The following is a 20660-nucleotide window of genomic DNA, read 5'->3' as shown; positions in this document are numbered from 1 at the left end:
TCCATCAGAACAGTAGTCCCATAGGTGATAGAAGTCAGCAAATATTTCATGAGCTGTACTATCAGAGTACCTCACCTCTGGAGTCCTGTGCACTATCCTACGAAGAACACTTCCGAAACAGTTCTGCTGTCAGGTGTATTTATAGCAGGCGGGCCGATGACTGATGCTAATGCTGTGGAAATTATGCAGTGCACTATTGCTGTCATAACAATATGTTAGACTTAAACAGGAAGGTTAACTAAACTAGTCATTTAAGTTATAAGTGGGCCACTGGTGTACGTCTGCACCCTCAAATATGGATTGAACCTGGTGCTGCGGTATCTCCAATTGGTTTTCATAGACATGGTCCTGGATTTAGCCTAGTGTTGATTTAAATAAGAGGGAGGGATCTAGTTCAGGGCTAAATGGGTGATTAAATTAAATCACCATTGAGAAGGAGTCATAGGTTACCCCTGTACAGAAGGTTGATAAAATAATTAAAAATGCCCCAAGCAAAGTAAATAGTCACAGAAATCATGATAAAATGTGTTAAAACAGCTTCAGCCAGGAGGAAAAATACACATTAAAGCTCACTGACAGGGATGTATATGCAATTATAAGAATGCTTAAACCTACAACCTTAAAAAAACAAATTAAATCAAGATCTCTGTGACACCTGGCTGCATCGGGTTTACTGAGATATTCAAAAGATGTTCGCACTGGCAAACACTTAAAAACATGGTGGTAGATATGTGATGGTGAGAGCAGCCTTTTTGTGGGAGTCATTAGCACTGATAATTAGCTCTGTATGGTCGGGGAATAGGAAGATATTTTTGTAGGACGAGGTGCACCCTGGGGTGTCAGCACTGTTCACTAAAGATGCTTCCGTATGTAATTACAGGAAGAAAATGCCACCATACATACTAAGAAAAATTTAAGAATGCTTTCAGAATCGGCAAGATGAGCTGTTCAGTAGCTCGCTACATAGTGCAGGTTGTATAACCACACCGTAAGACCAACTGTTCATAAAGAGCTTCATATTCTTATTTGATTAAGTGGTTCCATTATTTGTCTGCCTTACTGTGGTAACCCAGTATTTAAGATTGCGTTGGTGTTGTTGGTATAAGAAGGATCATTTTGCAGAATTGAATGAAGGTTGAGTGTAATTTGAGAATATGCTCATCTTTGTGCTGCCTTACTGTTTCACATCACTTATTTAGTTCTAAATTATTTAACAATTATCTTTGTTTTTGAAGTAATGTGTTTCAAATAAACACTCTAAACACTGCAGCATTAGTAGCTCTTTCAGAAGAGGGCAGTTTTTAGCTGTTTATCTGTGGGCTTGAATGAATTGAGGGGCAAAATTGAATGTATTGATTATTGAGATACCTCGAATGAAGTGCTTTTACTATCCACACGTTATGTTCACTGCAAGTGTGCACCTTAACTGTTATGACGAGAACATACTACAGACATCTGAATTGCTTCCAGTTTTGCTCTATGCTAATGCTTTAACACATATGTCTATGTTAAATGCTTCTATGTGCTGAACATGGCTGCCTCTTGCTGAATAAATGGTTCAGTATTTTAAAAGTTGTTTGTGTTTTTAATCTTATGGGGAAGACATTTCTATATTTTAAAAACTAAAAAAGCAAAGTCAGTAATGCTAATGAAACTATTTTAGGTGAGTTCATTCTGAATGTTTTTAGCTGTGTACAATTTCCTGTATGGGTAGCTAACCATATTCACTGTGAAAATAAACATGTTGCTCAAAAGATTATGTTATTTTGTGCGTTATTTGTTGTCCAATTTACGCAAAAGCTCTAAAAGTTGTGAAAAAAATTCATAAAACGAATTGATTATATTGCAAAGAAATAAAATAATCTCACTTTACTGGCAGATTTTTTCACTTATAAGGAAATTAAGATTGGTTATGACAATAATAGATCATAGAAAAATGACTTTTTAAGACTTTAACTGACAGACTTGTCTCATACGGTAAAAAATGTGATTATTTACAGTACTTTAGCTTTGTATCTGCACTTTGAGGTACAGTTTTGCTAGTCACTATCACTTAAGTGTTTGCTGCAGTGCTATCATGGAGCACAAGCATGCACGGATTGTTCTATCAACAACAACTTGGTGTATTCCTTTAGGAAACGGCCCTTTAACCTTTATAAAAATGACTTTAGACTGCCAAAAAATCTAAATGATTGGTCACCTCCTCTTCTCTGCTTGAACAATCTCATCAGTGAGGTCAGCAACGTTTTGAAACCAAAACCTTCAGAACACTAAATAGTAAAACAGCACCACAATAAAGCGTTCGTACTATATCAAAACAAATTGTGGCCACTAAAGGAATCAATTTTTGACATTTCACCTCTATCTATAGAGAGTTCAGTGACCCTGGCTTTTAAATTTACAGCTACGCACAGCCTCAATCAAAGTGTTTGTCAGCAACACATTTTGTTGAAAGTTTTAGTGTAACACATTGCAGATCATGACATATATGGATTTAATGGGCCCTTGAGCCACCCTTATATATCTCATGTCACTCACACAGGATAAACATCTTAGCTCTGAGTGTAATAACATGGGAGGAGATTTGTGGATCAGACCCCCCATTTCTAATCTTAGATCTATTAAAGTGCTTCTGAATGAATCATCAAAGCTATTGATGTCACTGTGGGCTTGTTAGCTGGATCCTGGAGTCAATAACAATTTCTGATGGGGTTTGTAGGAATGGTCACAAACACTAACTTTTTATGAACTGTTGTAATATTGTCTATTGAAAAATATATATTCAGTGAACACATGCTTTTTGTATTTACATTTTGCTTCTAAAAGATTGTGAAATGTTAGACTCAAGATGCTGACAATTTTAAATGGAGACTGATAGTCAAATTATATTTTAAGCTTTAATTCAGTGTTTTTTTTGTAGAGGCGAGCTTTTCGATGGCACGTCAGCAGTGAGGAAACATATAAGACCTCGACAAAGCTACAAAAGACAGCAAATATAATCCCAAGCTCGCTGTTTTTCTCTTTCCAGGAACAAACACAACCCTCTGGCCAGGTTTCATCTGAGAATCTGAAAGAAGAGAACTACTCAAGCTGAGGATTCCCTCTAAGCAGCAGAGATGACTTTCTCCATCGCAGTGAGAGGCTGTTCGGTTAGCCCGGGGAGAGGGATCATGAGTACAATATTGACTTTAAATTACAGCAATAGCTGCTGCTCATGCTGTCTCAGGACCATGCTGCGGATCAAACACAAAGATCAGGCCAGGATTAGGAGAAAGCCACTGACAAGCACTGAGCCGCCTCTCTGCTGCTGCAGCACGCACACTAAAACAGCACCTCCCAAATCTCATACTAAGCTCTCCACCGCCTCCCGACATGTAACACACAGACCTTACAGTCATCTCATTTGGATTTCAAAGCCAAAATTGATTACAAACAAAATTATCTTAACACGAGGGTTAAGGCAGCTGGTCGTGTGTGCAGACTTTGTCGGGACAGATCTATTCTGAGGAGTATGGCAGCATTTCCTCCCTGATGGTGAAGACGTTTGCTCACAGGATACAGCCGTGTTCTTGCAACGCCTTGTAACTGGGCTTTTATTTTCCTTTTCCTGGCAGTTAAACACAAATAACAGCATGGATGATGTGCTGGGATTCATTGTCTGTGCTCAGGGAGGAGTGCAGGATATGACTGGTGTGATAAATGATCATGCCTTGTGCCTGGCGTGACAAAGGAACTGCGGCACAATCTGCATGTGCTCCATCCTTTCGCCATCATTAGGTGTAATTGGGACTCATGGTGAGGCGTGTTCTTTTTCCGCTGTGGAAGTATCAGCGAATGAAGCTGCTACTCCTAATAGGACAAGCTACAGAAGGGAGACATGTCCAGGCCACTGCTACAGCGCTCATATGGTGTCCTAATATCACACCGCTGGCCTAAATGGAAGCTCAACAGATATGTGCATGTGTCAAACCTCAGCTACGCTAAACATTAATGTCAGACCAGCTCTATTGTCATGTCAAACCACCCTTTCTAATGCTGACCTTCAAGTGAGAGTTCACAGGGGTTCGTTATTGGCATCTGTCTGAGGAATGCCGGAGCATGTTCCATCACTGTAACGCAGCACAGAGGCAAAAGAACAAAACAAAAGATAAAAACATAACACCCAGTCAAGCGCTGATTACGGCGCTGCTCATTAGGTGTAATGGGGATGCATGTGGAATTCACAGCGTTGTGTAACGAGGTTAAAAACAGACTCATGAATCCTAGTATTCATGCAACCTTTTTTTTTCCTGCAGCACTATTATTCATCTTTAAGACAAGAATATCCAAACACAGCTGAGTATATACAGTAAGTTGGAACTAAACTGGTGGAGTAATAATGAATAGGGAGGGGTAAACGAGCCTGCAAGTTGCCTCTGTTTGTCAACCAAATACTCAAAAAATATCCTCCAGTATATGTACTCTTTAAACTCAGCAGAGTAAGTTCTAGCAGCAGTAGAAACACAAAGTCTTTGTTCATGACCTCAGTCTGTGTATCCTTTCCCCTCCTTTGAATCAAAGCCCCCGCACCATCTTTAGCATTTAGAATTAATTGCACAGTTATCCTCAAATTAATTCCTAACTGTTTTACAACACACAGAGAGAAAAGGGCAAACCAATTATTATTCTGTTTTCACCTTACAGAGGGGGATATTATGCAAATGATCTTCTCTACATGAGAAGGAAAAGGGGCTTTATTTTCCTCAGCAGATGCTGCCTAGACAGTCTAGCATTCTGTGGGGGGACAGGAAGTGGGGATGCTGTGAAGATCTGATCGCTCCACCTGGCTTCCTACTGACTCCATATCCAAGCAATAATAGAAAACACACTGATTAATTATTTATTTAAAAAAAATCACTTTTTTTTCTCTATTTTGTCCTCGACATCTAAGGTTAAAAGGAATGTTCCAAGTGCTGTCTGGAACTATTTTACAACTTCTGCACTTACGAGCTAGAGGTGTTTCTTGATGGAAGACAAAGTCCCTTGGCTATGCAGACCTGCAAAATGTTTTATTTGCTACTTTCCCAGGCAGAGAATGCATACTAAGACCGAGCAAGTGAGCCTGTGAGCCAGACATCAAGATGTGGCTGACAGGATGGCAACGGGCAATGCCGAGTTTCAGAGAGGACAGGGGGCATCTCACCTCCCTCGGCTGCTCCGCACTTCTGACCACAGCGAGTGTTTATTAATCTGGGACCTTGAGACCTCGGAGAAGTTACTAAATGAAAACTAAACCACAGATGCGCAGCCTTCCCAACTTCTTAACAGTCAAGAGCCATGATGCTTTGCAATGAGCTGATTCAAACCTTCCTCTTTCCAAGGTGGAACAAACAAACGCTTTAATGAGCTGTAATGATGAGTTAAGGTCAAAGCGCTTATCATCTTTACAAATCAGGAGTAGATGTGCTCATGGAAATAAGCTCCCATGAGTATCCATCATCACCTCAAAAAACTGCATGCAGCTCCAGGTGCTCGAGCAAATTGGGCTTTCGATGCGGGATGGATCAAACAGCGGCTCAATATTTATTATTCTCTCTGACTGTGATCTGCTGCAGTCCTGTGAGTGGGTGAGGGTAATTGTGTACCTCATTGTGAGCGTGTTTGGGCCAAACTTAATCATGATGTCAGGCTGTTAATAAAAGGTTATTAAAGGAACAAAGATCCAGGTTTTACATATGTTAGGCAGGGGAGGTCTCGGGAACTCCTGTCTCTGAGGTAAACACGGGCCTTCATGACAAATGATGCTCATGCTGAGATCAGATAGTTAACAAGAGATCCCCTTATTAACCAGGTCTGCATAGATAATTGGCACTTGAGCCTCACATTTTGAATCTGGCCTGAGCAGTGTCATTTATCAAGAGCCCAAGCACGCTGTCAGGGCTCCATAATAAGCTTCAGTAACTGATGAATCAAGATTAAGCAGATAGATGGAGGATGAAGGAGGAGAAAATGGGCCACAGCCACATTGCAGGGGGCTTAGCTTGACATTCATAACATTAAAGTGGCATTATTCCTTACAGGGAGGGATCTACCGTGCGTTAGAAGCTGTAGTTGTAAAATAGCTCCAACATTATGATGAAGAGTCTTACTGCAGATTGCAACACTTTGCTCTAATCTGCATACCGTGTGCAAGCTGTTCGATCTGGAGAAGGAGAATTTGTGATTTGTTGGCTTGGTAGAACATTTTGTTAGTCCTCTTCTGACATTTTTTTCTTTCTGTGCTTTTAAAATATGTTATAACGTTACCAAAAATAAATCAACACAAAGCTGTTGATATATAATAATCAAGTGTTTTAGTCCTTTTTCAAGCAAAAATGTCTCTGGATTCATATTTGTGTGAGGATTTTCTGCTTTTCTTCTTCATATATGATAGTAAGCTGAATATTCTGGGACTGTGTACTGTTGGTTGGACTGAACGAGCACTTTGAATACTTCACTTTGGGTTCTGGGAAGTTATAATGGACATTTTTCACTATCATCTGATATTTTTTTTTAGACAAAACGATTACCTGGTTAGTCAATTAATCAAGATAAAATAATAATCCTTAATGATAATCTTTAGTTGCAGCCCTAAATCAAGATTGCTTTCATTTGTCAAACATAAACATGATTCATAAGAGACAGTAATAGATCTCATGTTTGGCTTGGTCTCAGTAATAACTATTGTTCATAATTTGAGCAAATTGTTGCTGTTATACAATATAATTGGCATTAACTAAACAAGCTTATTATGTCTATTACTGCTATACAAGTATATCAATCAAAAGAATAACAGCAGATACCACTTCACATAATTAGGTGAATTATTTTCAAAGTCAATGAGAAACGGTTCCCACTGGTTGGTCACTGGTCGGGTTTTCGTAGCCTATTAATGTGATTATAATGTGTGTGTGCGTGTGTGTGTGTGTGTGTGTGTGTGTGTGTGTGTGTGTTCACCATCTTTCCTTCCATCTCACTGGTATAGAAGTGTAGATAATTACAGATGATGGGCCGGTGATCAGCTGCAGGTATGGGAGCCACCTCAGGCCTCGCCCAGCCTTGCACCTCCAGCACTCCCCTGCTCTGTCAGGCATGTTTGGCAGCGACTCCTTTCCCTAAGTCTCCAGCTGTCCAGTGGGGTGCGCCAAGTCACAGCAGGAGTGCCTGCCTCTCCATCTATGGCCCATCTCTTTCTAGGAGTGAGAGATTTGTGTGTGTGTGTGTGTTTGTGTGTGTGAGTGAGTGTGTGTGTGTGTGTTGGGGGGGTGGGGGTGGGGGTGGAGGGGGTCGTCTGTTCTCGCATTACTCACTAGCAGACGGAGCACGCTGCCAGCACCCAGCATGTCCGCCCACACGCCCCTGCCCTGCCGGTTAGACCTCACGGTTGGAGGAGATGATGGAGAGAATCTGGGATCCAGGAGGGGGGTGGATCCAGAGGAATCTGAGAGACAGAGAAAAGACAGAGAGAAGCCTAGAAGCTTACCTCCATCCCACAGGCCGATCCTCGGACAGCCCGACCTGATATGGTAGTCTGAAGTCTCCTTGTTGGGGTTCTTTGGGGGGAAGCAGGAGGGATGTTTCTGTGAAATGACAGCTAAATGATTTGTTTGCTTTTGTTTTATCACTTCCCCTTATTACCGACTGTCGTACTACGAATTCTACAGGCATATTTCTTTGCACAGTAGCTTTATGTTGATTTGGATGTTGACAGTAGTATTTCATTTACATTTAGCAGTCTGACTGACTTTTCAAGAGTAATTAATGCAACATATTTACAAAGCCTACTAAGAATTTGGACTAATAAAAATTGATTAATTATTGGATTAATAAAAAATTATGAGAAAACTGGATTGCTGGAAGAATCACTGTGTGCTAAATCTGTGTCTGCAGCATTAGCAGAATAAAGGACTTGCAAGATACAAAGAAAACAAGACTGAATTTATCTCCATATGTTTATGCAGAAAAAAAATGAGATAAATGCAGATAAGAATGCCGGTTGGGGCTGAATTGTGGCAGAATATTCCTAAAAAAGTACTCAGAAACAATAAAAATAAGCAATCAGATAATCAACATTTGGACAAATCTTCAACAACAAACCCTTGTCCAAATATAAATAAGCAAGGCTCATTACAACCAGCCAGCATTACCTTCATGTGCCCACAGGGGGCTCTAGTGTACCACAGATTTTACTGCCCGAGTCTGTTAGCTGCTGCTCAGAGACCAAGGCGCTGATTGTGTTGAGAGTAGACCTTTTGAACTGCCGTGCTGTACGATTGATATAAACATTAACCAAGCTTATGCACAAATCAGAACATAAGCGTGCTGTAATAGTGCAAATGAAACGCAAAACAGGGCAAAAACAGTTAAAACAAAGGAGGACTGTGATCACAATGTAATGCAGGACTGCATCAAAGTGGTACTAAAAACTGTGAAAACCTGAAAGCCTGAGTGAATACACACCTTATCTGGATCCTGATATTTCTGACTATATGTGTGTGTGTGTGTGTGTGTGTATGTGTATGTGTGAGTGAAATTCCAAGGTGGTGAACAGTACTTGATGAGCTAGCTCTGGAGACCTCTGAATTTTAATGATGTTGGAGATGATATTGTGTGTCCTTCAGCTTGTTATACTGACACAAGCACTCCATAAATCATCATACCTAGCTATCGTAAAATCAATACCAAACTGCTACCTCAGCGCTAACCCGTAATAAGTTTTTCAGCCATCTAACAGCTTAAACTTTGCTGTAATGCCGTTCGACCTATAGGTTAAGATCAGAGCATGCTTAATTTGTTTTGTAATAGAGACTTTCTAATCCTTAATGAAGCGCCTATTAGGGAGGCTTTTGTTGGCACATTGGTGATCAGTTGGTGGAACAGCCACTGCAATTAAGTTTGAATCTTTGTCCTGGAGCAAAAAAGGAAAAAAAAGAAAATAAAAAAGGGGGTGAAAAAAAGGAAAGCTTGAACGGTCAATAAATGTTAATCCAGTCAGAACTCGTCTGTGCCTTTGAACAGGACTCACGCTGGGTTTTTTTCACATGCACTTGTTTCATCCTTCCCTAAGAGAGGCCATCCCTTAAGGATACTGCCACTGATCCTGAGACCAGACTTCCACTCACTAATAAGAGCCCATGTGTAAGCAATATTGTCTACATTAAACACATTATTACCAGGCTTTGTGTAAAACACAAGCCATAAATACATTCACGGAAATTGCTCATTAAAAAAACTGGAAGACTGCAGTTCTTCCATAAAAATTGAGAAATAACTGGTAATAATTGTGATGAAGTTAAAATAAATCAAAAGTATCAGTGCATTTATTTTCACTTCACGACTTGTCTGATGTAAGAATTCAGTGCAAACTTAATTCTTGTCTTCTTTTTGCATCAGAAGTATCCTTTTCGCTTTATCCAACGATCAAACAAGATGCAAATAACAAAACATAAAATGACAAGCCTCATGTAACCTTGTAGGGTTGTTTTTTTTTTTTTTTTTTAGAATGATAGCTATAACTGGGGCAGCAATTCTGAGACACACAACATATGTAAAAGCCTTTGCACAAGAGAGAAGCCATTGCCACAATTTCTGAAGCGTAAACAGCTTATGAAAGTCAAATGGATATGTGGCATAATCTGACACGGAGGCTCGCAGCTTCAAAAACATCCCTAACAAACCGCGATGACAGACAACAGCGACAATAGTTGCATGTTTTTTTAATGCTCCACAGGTGATCGAGCTATAATATCAACCATTCGCAAGTCAAACTAATGAAATTAACTGAGTATTTAACGTGTTTATCACAGTTTCTCTTAAATAAAAAAGTACTAATGAACAGGATCAGACCAAATACTGTATATTTTATGAGTGCCGGCTTTCAGTTTTACATTCATGTGAACGTAATATTTACCAAAAAAGTAAAAAGCTGACATGAGTCACAACCCCAACATTTCAGATGCCAAAGATAAGGAATAAACTAATGTTTTTTGGCAAGGGGAACACCCACATACCCATGGTTTTGGGGGGACACTGACGTTGGCTGTGATTTAAACGCAGTAAGAGGTGGTGACCAATTGTCAGAGGTTTTGCTGGCTGACCCTGAAACATCTGTCTTTAGGGTCTGTTGCTTATTACACAGAAGAGCAGACAAGGCAGCTAAGAGGATGATATTACCTTGGCAATAGTGCAGTCTGAAAAATATTCAACATGACAATTAATGTGATTTTTTTTCCAAGTAACATTGTGGCAAATATTAAAACGATGTAATTTATACAAAAAGTCTTAAAACAGTTGGGAGTTACATTCTGCTGTCTCCTGCTAGTCAAATATCGTTTTTTAAATATGAATCATTACTGATAAATCTTTATGCCTGAAGGTGATCTTCCCTGTCCTTCGACTTTTTCTGATACTGATGTAAAGATATAGATCACTAAGCCAGCACCGCCACATGTAATTTCTCGACTAACGGGGAAAATTTGCTTTAAAGCAGAATTTTAAGTAACTTTCCATTTTTGTGTCTTACATGTGGATTTGTGGACAAGTATTTCTCAGATTTTGAAGTGAGAGACAAAGAAAAAAATAACTGATTTCATCAATTTAAGGCAACATTGTCCAGTTTTTCTCCAAGCAGCTGTAGTCAGTAGTGTTTACATACAGAATTTTTTGAGATTTGAGATAATGCAGTTTCCCCATTAATCTGCTTTTCCTATAAGTTTATTTACACATAATGTTCCTTGTCACTCAAAATCAAACATATAATGTCAAATTTCTAAAATATGTTCTTTTTTTCCTCCCATAAAATAATAATAAAATATTTCATTATTTCTCAAAAATGTGGATTCTTGCCACCGTCCACTATTGTTTCTAGTAAACACAAAACTGCTTGTAGCCACAGGTGCTCTGTGACAAAGTTTGAATTTTGATTTTTTTTATGTGAAAAAACAAAGGAAACTAAACCAAGATGTTTATATTCACCAATAAAACAAATAATTGGATGATTTTTTTTCTCAAAAGATCATAGTTGGTGTTTTTTTCAATCAGATTCTGACAAAATCATTGTATTTTGGTGAAATTTTATTCTTTTTATTCATGTTTTTAACTTGGTGATGACATTTTGATCTAAGATAAACAGCACAACATCAAAGGAATAACTATTGTACATGATCTCTATCTTAAGGTAAATTTTAAGGCTTGTTGTTTAGGCTTGTTTTTAGCTGACTGTGCAGACATAAAAATGAAGAGCATATGTTGCACCAATAAATCCTCAACATTGGTTTCTTAAAAGGAATCAATACAGCATGCGGATGATACATGTCTTTGGTGCAATTCAGATTTGGCAACATCAGTGTTATGTGTACTCGTGGTTATGGCAACAGATATTGAACTTACAAAAGATGTTGACATGGTGACTTTGCAGAGAAGTCTTTTATTTATTTTTTTATTGGAGCAGCCTGGTATCTTGCATGTCTGTCACAGGCCTCCCATGTGGCTCTGATGGGGCTGTTAGGGACTGGCGAGGCCAAACTGGGGCAGGGAATGAGGGGGAGGGGAGGATTTACTGTGAAGGCCAGAGCTGGGAACCGTCAGTGTGGGCGGGTCGGGTCGTCTTCAGCGTGACCTGCCACCTCTGACGGAGCTCTGAAAAGTGCAATCTGACCCTAATGCTGAGCAGTCGTCCCTCACTGTCACAAGCCTTCGTCATCTGAATGAAGCTTGCATACTGTAGCAATACTCCTCTATTTATACTATCTATTTTGTACGATATGTCAATTATAATCTTGAAAATGCAGATTTTGCATGAAATTAAAGAAAATTAAACAATAATGCAAATAAAGAAAATTATGGATCAATTTTAAAATACAAAATCCTACTTATAAAAACTAAAAGCAAAAATAAAACCACTCCCTTATTTGCATGAAAAACATAGCAATTAAACCCACACCGCAGCAGCCACCATGTTACAGCACATAGATGTAGTTTTTCACAATTGTATGATCTGACAAAAAGTCCAGTCTCGCCCTTTGTTGAGCATCTACAGAGGAAGAAACACGGATAATAAAGGTCTCTTTATGATGAGGCTCCTGCACACAGAGCCACAAAAAAACTTAAGAAAAAAGATCTATCAAGAGGTGGGAATTACATTGCCCTGTGCCGGGGAGGGAAAAATGAAGCAGGCATTTCTGAGCTAGCTGGCAACATAACCTTCAGAAACATCCTATTTTTCATTAGAGTTGTGTCAGACAGCTATGCCTTTAATAACATTCATCCCCGTACCAAGGAGAGGATAACTCAAGCTTTAGGCACATAATGAATGGGAGAATGGGCCCTGGCGCTGTTAAGAACAGGAGGGCTTGCCAAACAGGCAGAGCTGCACTGCTGCACTCATGGCAAGCCTTTCACTGCACGGCGTCCTCCTGTATTAACGCCATGCAAATGAACAGCCAGACGCTTCCTGAGGTGGCTCTCTAATGTGGCACTGTTAATTACCGTCATTAGAGCGGGGGACAACGAGAGAGGACTAACAAGCCACCGTCCTCATGATCTTCTGCATTTGAAAGTCATCTTCGGCGATAAAAACATGTCAGAACCCCAGTAAGAAAATTGCAAATTGCCAAATTTGCTGACAGAGTGGAAAAATTTCTGCTGACTCTGAGCAGCCCGCCGGTGATGGATGCATTCTTGACACAGTCTTGGTGTTTAGACTTAAGAAATAATGAGTATCAATGTCCCAGCCGTGGAATATGCAAAGATGAAAGAGCGCTGTGTGGGTTTAATTAAGGGAAGCAGAGGCAGGAGCTGCTTTCAAACAGAGTGACCCAACATGATCAGGTTCTTATTGCTGTCATTTCTGTGCTGAAATATGGCCAATGAGGTACAGGCGGTGCTTTAATAAGACCGACGTAATGTCATATCAAGTGAGCCCGAGGCTTGCTCGTGCATTATAAATGTAGTCCGGAGATATTTCTGTGCGGCACGTCTCGGTTTCAGAAACACAGGTTGTAGAACAAAACGTGTAGAACATCGTATTCAAATAAGGCGAGAGTGAGTGAATGTACTGAATCAGTGCAGTTTTGTTTTAAGAACAGTTGAATTGGTTTTCACTGCATCATTACAACCACGGGGGGTGTGGGCACTCATTGTTTCCACAGTCAAGTAAAGTATTTTGTTTTACAAATGCCCTCCGGCAGTTCACACTCCCTACATCGGGAGGGGGGGGGGGAGCAAAAAAAAAAAAAAGTTTCTCATACTTCAGAGAGCAAACGAAAATATCCCCTATTATGTCTGTGATGCATCAAATCCCTGTTGTGGCCTTGAATCTAGTTTCTCCCCAAAAAACTGGAGGGTACACGGTCAATATATTCAACACACGAGGCCACGTCGAGGCTAATATACAGTAGAGGACTTTGCTCCCCTTTTCTTTGTTTTTTCTCTTTCTCTCTCTCCTTCACTTTCTCACCCTCATTCCCTTCTCTGTTTTTCAAATGTCTGTGCTGTTGAGGACAAATCAAAGGCTCTATTTTACTAATGTAACACTGAGCAGACTGTGAGGTGGCTGTGGGGATAATGAGGGACTGCAGAGATGTGAAACAGACAGGCTGAAATGGATAATTAGGACAGAAAGTTTCTGCGATGCCAATGACACTCTACAGGAAATAGGATCATTAAGTTCTATATAAAATCTCTCTATGTACAGCGTATCTATACGAAATAGCTCGTCCTCTTCATCCTTTTAATTACAACTTTTCATTTCATTACAACTGAGCTCTGTTTAAGGTGCAGCCCTTACCTCTGTTTTAAAGAAATGTCAGAATGTGGCCACTTTAACTATCTTTATACCTGCGAATATATTTAGCATAATTATTTCTTTGACCTGCTGCAGAAACACATGAATACGTCTTTTCCTGAGGCACGGCTGCCCACTTTTAGTTACTCTGCAAATGCAATAGTCTTATGTAGTGTTTGATTGTTAGGACAATGTGTGAATGGAAAGGACACACTGACAGTGCTCAGGAGTATTTCACACTGTACCAGAGGGTCTGGTGCAGGCAAACCGGATAATGAGCTGCAATAGCTGTTAAAAGGCATTTGAGGGAGATATCATGCTATGTTGCTCTATTATGATTAGATTTCTCCTTGACAATATGAAAAGATCAAATCAATATCTACTGAGATTTTGATGATCCACAAGCCATCCCCATCCGGTTCCCCCCTCCCCAAGCTCTATTGAGAGAGCATGATCTGACATCACTGCAGAAACATCAGGCTTTTCTCTGCTACTGTGAAAATATGTAACTTCGATTAGTGAAATGCTGTACAAAATGACCTGTGTTTTGGACTCTATCCCAAATGTTGCTGTTTGGGTACTGATGACTGGAGCTATTGTGTTTCACTTTAGAGCAATTCAATTAGGAGTCATTAGTCCTCTGAGTGATTACCAGTGGCCTATCGATAGAGAGGAAGGACACACTAATTAAAGGGCATTTAAATGTTTCTCAGTGCAGGATGGGGAGAAACACAGCATTTAAAATGCAGTTTGGAGGAAAATATCCTTGCACAGCAAATGACCGACATAACATGCTCACATTGCTCTCCGCAAATTCCCTTTATAGACGCATATACGGGAATGGATCCCAGAGGAATACTAAAATGTGGTCATACAACAGTCACCAAGAAGCTAGCAGCCCTGCTGAAATGCAGGTAAATATTCAGATGTGATGTTTTTCCATTTTAGAGAAACATAAAAGAAGACAGATAAATGGCAAAACTGATGTAAAATCATGGCAGGTATTTATAGAGCATATGTGAAATTGAATATAAGCATTCCACTAAAAGCAGGGGGTGGATTATCTTTCATTTTTAATTGACTGTCTTTGTTGTGCAGCTTTGAATTCATTGTATCAGAGATGGATTGGTAATTTCACTGTCTATCATGAAGTTATTTCCATTCTTAGATGAGTGGTAGTGATTATGCTGAAGGAAGGTGACTTAGTCTAAATCCGCTTCTCTTTTCTATAATAGGTTGCTGCTTTTTTGAGCGTAATCACATACATATATATATATATGTATATATACTGGAGGAATCATCAGAGGTGATACAAAAAATATTCTGTATATCAACAAGATGAATATGGAAAGGCTTATTGTGTAAATACAGACTGAATGTAATTATACATTATTCACTGTATATAGAATAATACTGCACTTCCACAGGTCACAAAATCATATTTCATTACCATTTCATGTATTTGCCGACGCTCATCATCCATAGCACAAGGACACTACACCTCAGTGAAGAGACGGCTGCTTTGTGTTAACATAGCGAGAGAGATATTGATTAAAGTATGATAAGAAGAAGCTCCAGTCCCAGGGCTGATCCTCTACAGCTATGATTAAATACGCTGCACAGAGGTAGGACCTATATCACAAAGCGAAACAAACTCTATGCATCTACTGTATGTGCAACAATTATCTTTACCACTAATACAGAATCAAAGAGTACGAGAGCTCTAAAATCCTCATTATTGCTCTTTTGATGTCAAAGTACATACAAGCCATGACTGCACCCTGCTTTTGAGAATCCCTGTTTGTCCCAAATAATTCAAACTTAATCGCAACTGTCATTGCTTCTTATTATTCGATCAACATATGTCAAAGGCATAAGATGACTTTAAATACTGCAAAACAAACCCTGTAAGTGAACGAATGATAGCAAATATAGTCTCAAATACAGTATAATACTTTTTTGAGAAGTGAACAGTGGCTTCTTTCCAGAGTGTGATTATTGTAGAAGCCATGTGCTTAAGTACAGTATATTAAGAATCCCCTTCAGACATGTTTTAAGAGATATAAAAATATTCAGCTATGAATAAATCTAATTTGAGTGGTTTTTCCACAGAAATGTTAAACTACCTCATTAAAAGTTCTTAAAATTACATCTTCTCCCTGTTTAAAAAAATCTGAATCTATGAATATGTAAATATTGTCCATTCTAGTCCATCCTCAGTGTTTGTGCACTGGAGGGTTCAAGTTTCCACATCACAGTTGCATATTAGACCAGGACTGGCTTCCAAACAAGTTCTGATGTCACAAAATCATCTTGTACATCCACATGTGAAACTTAAGGTGAACACAGAGAAACTTTCCCCATCAGCAGATGAATGTGAAAACAGCCTTCTAGTGTCAAATAATTCTGCACAGTGAAAGTCAAACAACAATAAGCAAAATATTTGGACTGGAGGGGACTTTAAGTTCATTAAATTATGATGTAAACAAAGTTAGAAGGGAAAGGGAAACACTATTTCAATGGGGGGGCGCAGTAAAAAATGATAATAATAATAACAATAATAATAATAATAATAATAATATCCACCCAGAATCTAATTCAGTGTTTTGATCTATGACATTTTAAAATAAAATAAAGTTTTTCTATGAATAAAATCTAAATAAGTAATGTTAGTGGAACAGGAACGAGGTTTATTTTAGCAAAATCTCCAAAGTGGTTTTGTTGTCCAAGAATAAACTCCAACATAATATATGATACTGTCTTAGCTAGATTTTTAAAAACTTCACAGGTGACAAAGCCCGATTGTGAGAAGTGGTGAATTATTTCTATTTTTATCCCCTAAAAGTGATTAAAGAATTTTTCCCATATTAATAAAAAATAATATTGTGGTACAGTGGTTTAAAGAATCAGACATAATTATGTACAGAGGTAAACAATGTAAAGCTAACAGCAGTACAGTTTAGCCTAAAAAAACTGTATATATATATCACATTGCACTGATAATTCACTTATGTTTTTTTTTTTTGTTTGTTTATTTTTTGTATCACCAAAATTTGGTAGCACCTCCAGAGATGCTTTAAGGAACATTTCCACATTTAGAGATAAATATTTTAAAAAATGTCAGTGATGATTCACATATGCTGGCTGAAATGTTGGTGGGATCATGTCGGACTTACAGGTGGATGGACTTCTATTGTTCAATGAAACTTGATAAGGAGGAGTGTAGTGTATAATGCATGCCACCACAAGCCCCACTGTGTTATGCTGCTTTGTACTTGTATCTTCTCAGCTCACTGTTCTTTCCATAATCACAATAAAGTATTTGCCCCTGAACACAAGTGCCATTTTTCTGAGCTAAAAACCTGCTGGGATCCTAATACAGTTAGAATGTCAATAGGTGAGTCAAACAGAGCAGGGACAAGTTTCTTGATTTTTGCATCAAGGTAGGAAGCCTTGTTTTTATGTAAAACTCATTAGTTATGATACTTTTCTTTATAAACTGAATGATCCAATTTTGCATGCCGACTGCATTCCTCGGTTTTAGCTACGCAGCCGAAATAACAGTGAGAAATGTCCCCTTGGTCTGACTTTTATTCCTCACCTTATTCCCAATGTCATTCATTTGCGACTGAAGGTAACAAGCCTTTTCCACTCGGTGCTCTGTAACGGCAGACCTTTAATAGCCATTTCCCGGTGTGGCGAGGGGAGAGAGGGGGAACATGTTTATTTGTGTGTCTGCACGTGCCTCTCCAGCGATTCTCTCTGCTCCACTCACCCAGCTGCTGGCTGGAGGAGTGATTCATGGGCCTGACAGATGCCTGGTGCAGCTGGATCTGTCCTTGATCATCCCAAAAGCCTGGACAGCACTGTCATTCACCATTGCCCAAATTATCTCTGTATTGACTGCAGAACCCTCTGTGACAGCGCCGTAATGGCTAATTACCCAGGATGCTTTGGGTACTTTTAAACCCCAGAGTGTTCTCTCTTGCTGTCTTGCCATGCGGCTGCTGCTGCTACCGCGTGTCGGTGTGAGGGCCACTGTTTTCTCTAACCCCACCTGAGCACCACAGCCTAAGGATCCCGGAGCAAAATGTCCATGAAACAGAAAAAGAAGGTATATTCCCCTCTTTTCCAGAAATTATACAGAGATGCCAAAGTAACAAAACACTTTTCGTGTGGTCTCAGTGGTGTTTGGTGGGGAGTCGCTTGTGACATTTCGTAGGAATGAAGTGTGCACATAAATTACTATTTACGCTCTGTCTGTTCCTCTGTCTTTCTCTGGATGTCTGGGGAATTATTCTTTGAAACTCACACAGGCATAGACACAGTTAATTATCAAAATCAGTCTAATCATATTAGAAAAAACTGCTAATTGAAAAACTGTTTTTTTTTTTCATTAAAACATTAAAAAAAGATCAACACAAATAGCTGTTGAAAGTTTTCAATTACTGTCAAAAAGTCCGCCATAAGCATACTCGTCTACAATTCTAATGATGAAATGTTGCTTTAAACTTTGAGATGCATTTCAGGAGGAGGGTGACAGAGGGAAGTGAAAGGAAATGAGAAGAGAGACAGAAAGAGAGAAGAAGAAGGTGAGGGAATAGAGGGTACAAAATCCCATCCTGACTGTTAGAGAAGATGATGAGGTCCCCTGAGAACGGACAGAGCAGAGAGAGAGCAGCTTTTCCTCACAAAGACTCCAGTAATTTGCCACATCCTGTCCGCACACCCGGTGTGGAAGCCACTCTGTCCTTAATTACCAGGATAACAAACCCATCCCCTCCCTGCTCCTTCGGTCCTGTTCCCCTCATGTTACTTTCCCCTCATCCAACGTCGCCACCACCACCCAGGCTTCCTGTGCTCCTCCTTCCCATCAGTGTCGGGCTAGAAATGGATGGCCTCTAGTGCTGTCTGCAGACAGTGGAAGGATGGACACCAAATAAAGTGATAAAAGCTGAGAGAATGGCCCTGCCTTGGTTAGCGGCTCTGATCTTGATGGACAGGGGCACTATAATGACACAGAGGCCTCACCTGGATAAACTAGACGTTCTGACAGCCCTGTTAGCCATATACACAAGGGAGACCCTTTCGACAAGCCCACCACCAATGACGGTCTCCAGCTAATGACACAATTACTGGTAAAATATGTTTATATTTCCCTGATAACAATTACATATTTTATCATTGTTATATTTTCATAGGATAAGATTAGGCTGTCTAATCTATAAATTACTTTCTAGAAATTCAGTTTAGTAAACATATAAATACAAATCATCAGAATTAGCAAACCCTATAGCGTGTAATGTCATTACTGTTATGACACAAGCATAGTATAGGGGCCATGGCCTTTTTGTCTGGCCGTCGTCTGTCATCTCCAAGATGGCGCCAAGTCTGCCTCAGATTTATTTGCATTGGCTTTTGCATACGTTGCTACACACAACTTGACTCCACAGAATCAAAACAAAAGGGGGAGAGCCAGTAGTGACACCACAGTCCTGCCTTACTACAGTTCATACAGATACACTCAGCTCGGAGGGAATGACGAGGCTGAATTAGTGCAGTGTTTGTATGCCTTATTCACTGAGCAGCCAGTGGGAGGTGTCTGATATTCCTGGGGGTGAAGGGGTTAGAGGGGTGTGTGTGAGTGTGTGTGTGTGTTACCAGTCACCTGCTGCTAAATCCTATTAGCAAGGCCTGGGGGTTAAACCAACCATCACCATTAAAGGCCTGTCAGGGGAAAGCCCACAAAGGGCTGATCGCTACAACTCACAAATAATAAGGTGCTTTGATAGAGGATAATCAATTAGTGATAATAGGAAGAGGCTTGACATTCTGGAGATGTATCTGAATGGGGGAGGAGTGAGATAATAACCACAACAAAATGTTTGACAGAAATAAGAATTTAGACGTTCATTAAGATCTTAAACCTTATTTTTATAGGACCAACATCTAAACTGTACATTTTTGTGTTTAAAAACAATACCATGATCCATAAAACAAATTATATTTGCTGTGATCTGTGCATTTAATTCTACAGCCATTAATGATTGCAGAATCAATTTGTCATTGATGAAGTGAAACAATAAGGACCGGGTTTTAGAGGTAAAATGAGGTCACATGTTAGACAACTGAAACCTAAATGGCCAGATTTAGTATCTAATATCAACTCTGTAGTGTTGCATACTTTCATATTAAATAAGGAAAGTTATTTACAGAATGGTTGTGAGTGTAACTGATCACAACTGTATCCAGACTGCATGTCATTGAACAGACAGTAGAAGTGACTGGATTGACTTTTCAACTAAACCAAGGACAAAAATCGCGTAGTTCTTCAACCTGATCGCCTCTAGGAGAGAACAACTGCAGCTAAGTCACAAAGCAGATATTGTTAAGTCAAGGATTAGAGTGTAAGCCTAAACATTTCCATATGTTTTCTAAAGCGAGGAAAATGAGGTGAGAAAAAATTGGCAAAGCAAGTGTTAAATGAGATGAGAAGTGACAGTTTACATCTCCAGCCACAATTAACACATTGATGGCGTTTTTCGCCGGGCCCCTCACAGTGATAATGCCTGTTGTCAAATCTGTTTAGCACGCCAAATCTCCTGGAGCCTTCAGCTAGGCAGCAAGCTTTTGACAGATTGAAGGTTCAGAGATAGGCTATCATGACAGATGGAAGCTGGCATCGATGTTCAGCTCTCGCCAATCACAGGGGACCTGCCCCCCTTATTCTGCGGGGCGCAGCTCCGCAACCTTCCCCCCTCTGATGGGAGCAGGGGATGGCATTGTTAAGCAGTGCATCTGTGAGACTCACTCTCCTCTGATGGAAGCATAAGGCAAAGAGCTCTCAAGCAAAAGACGG

At 39.7% G+C, this 20660-nt stretch overlaps 1 long non-coding RNA gene across 2 annotated transcripts in view; it reads right to left on the bottom strand.

Moving 5' to 3' along the window:
- LOC122992839 overlaps positions 1-20660 on the bottom strand; it is a 92915-nt gene that overhangs the window by 16722 nt on the left and 55533 nt on the right. For both annotated transcript variants that reach the window (XR_006406152.1, XR_006406151.1), the window contains exons 5-6: positions 7329-7598; positions 6976-7211 (exon numbers count right to left, since the gene is read on the bottom strand). This is a non-coding gene — a long non-coding RNA (uncharacterized LOC122992839). The remainder of the gene's footprint in view (positions 1-6975; positions 7212-7328; positions 7599-20660) is intronic.

Source organism: Thunnus albacares, chromosome 11, assembly GCF_914725855.1.
Source record: "Thunnus albacares chromosome 11, fThuAlb1.1, whole genome shotgun sequence".
NCBI classification, from domain to species: domain Eukaryota; kingdom Metazoa; phylum Chordata; class Actinopteri; order Scombriformes; family Scombridae; genus Thunnus; species Thunnus albacares.
Note: the sequence above shows the minus strand (reverse complement) of the source record. Positions and strands in the feature narration are given on the sequence as shown.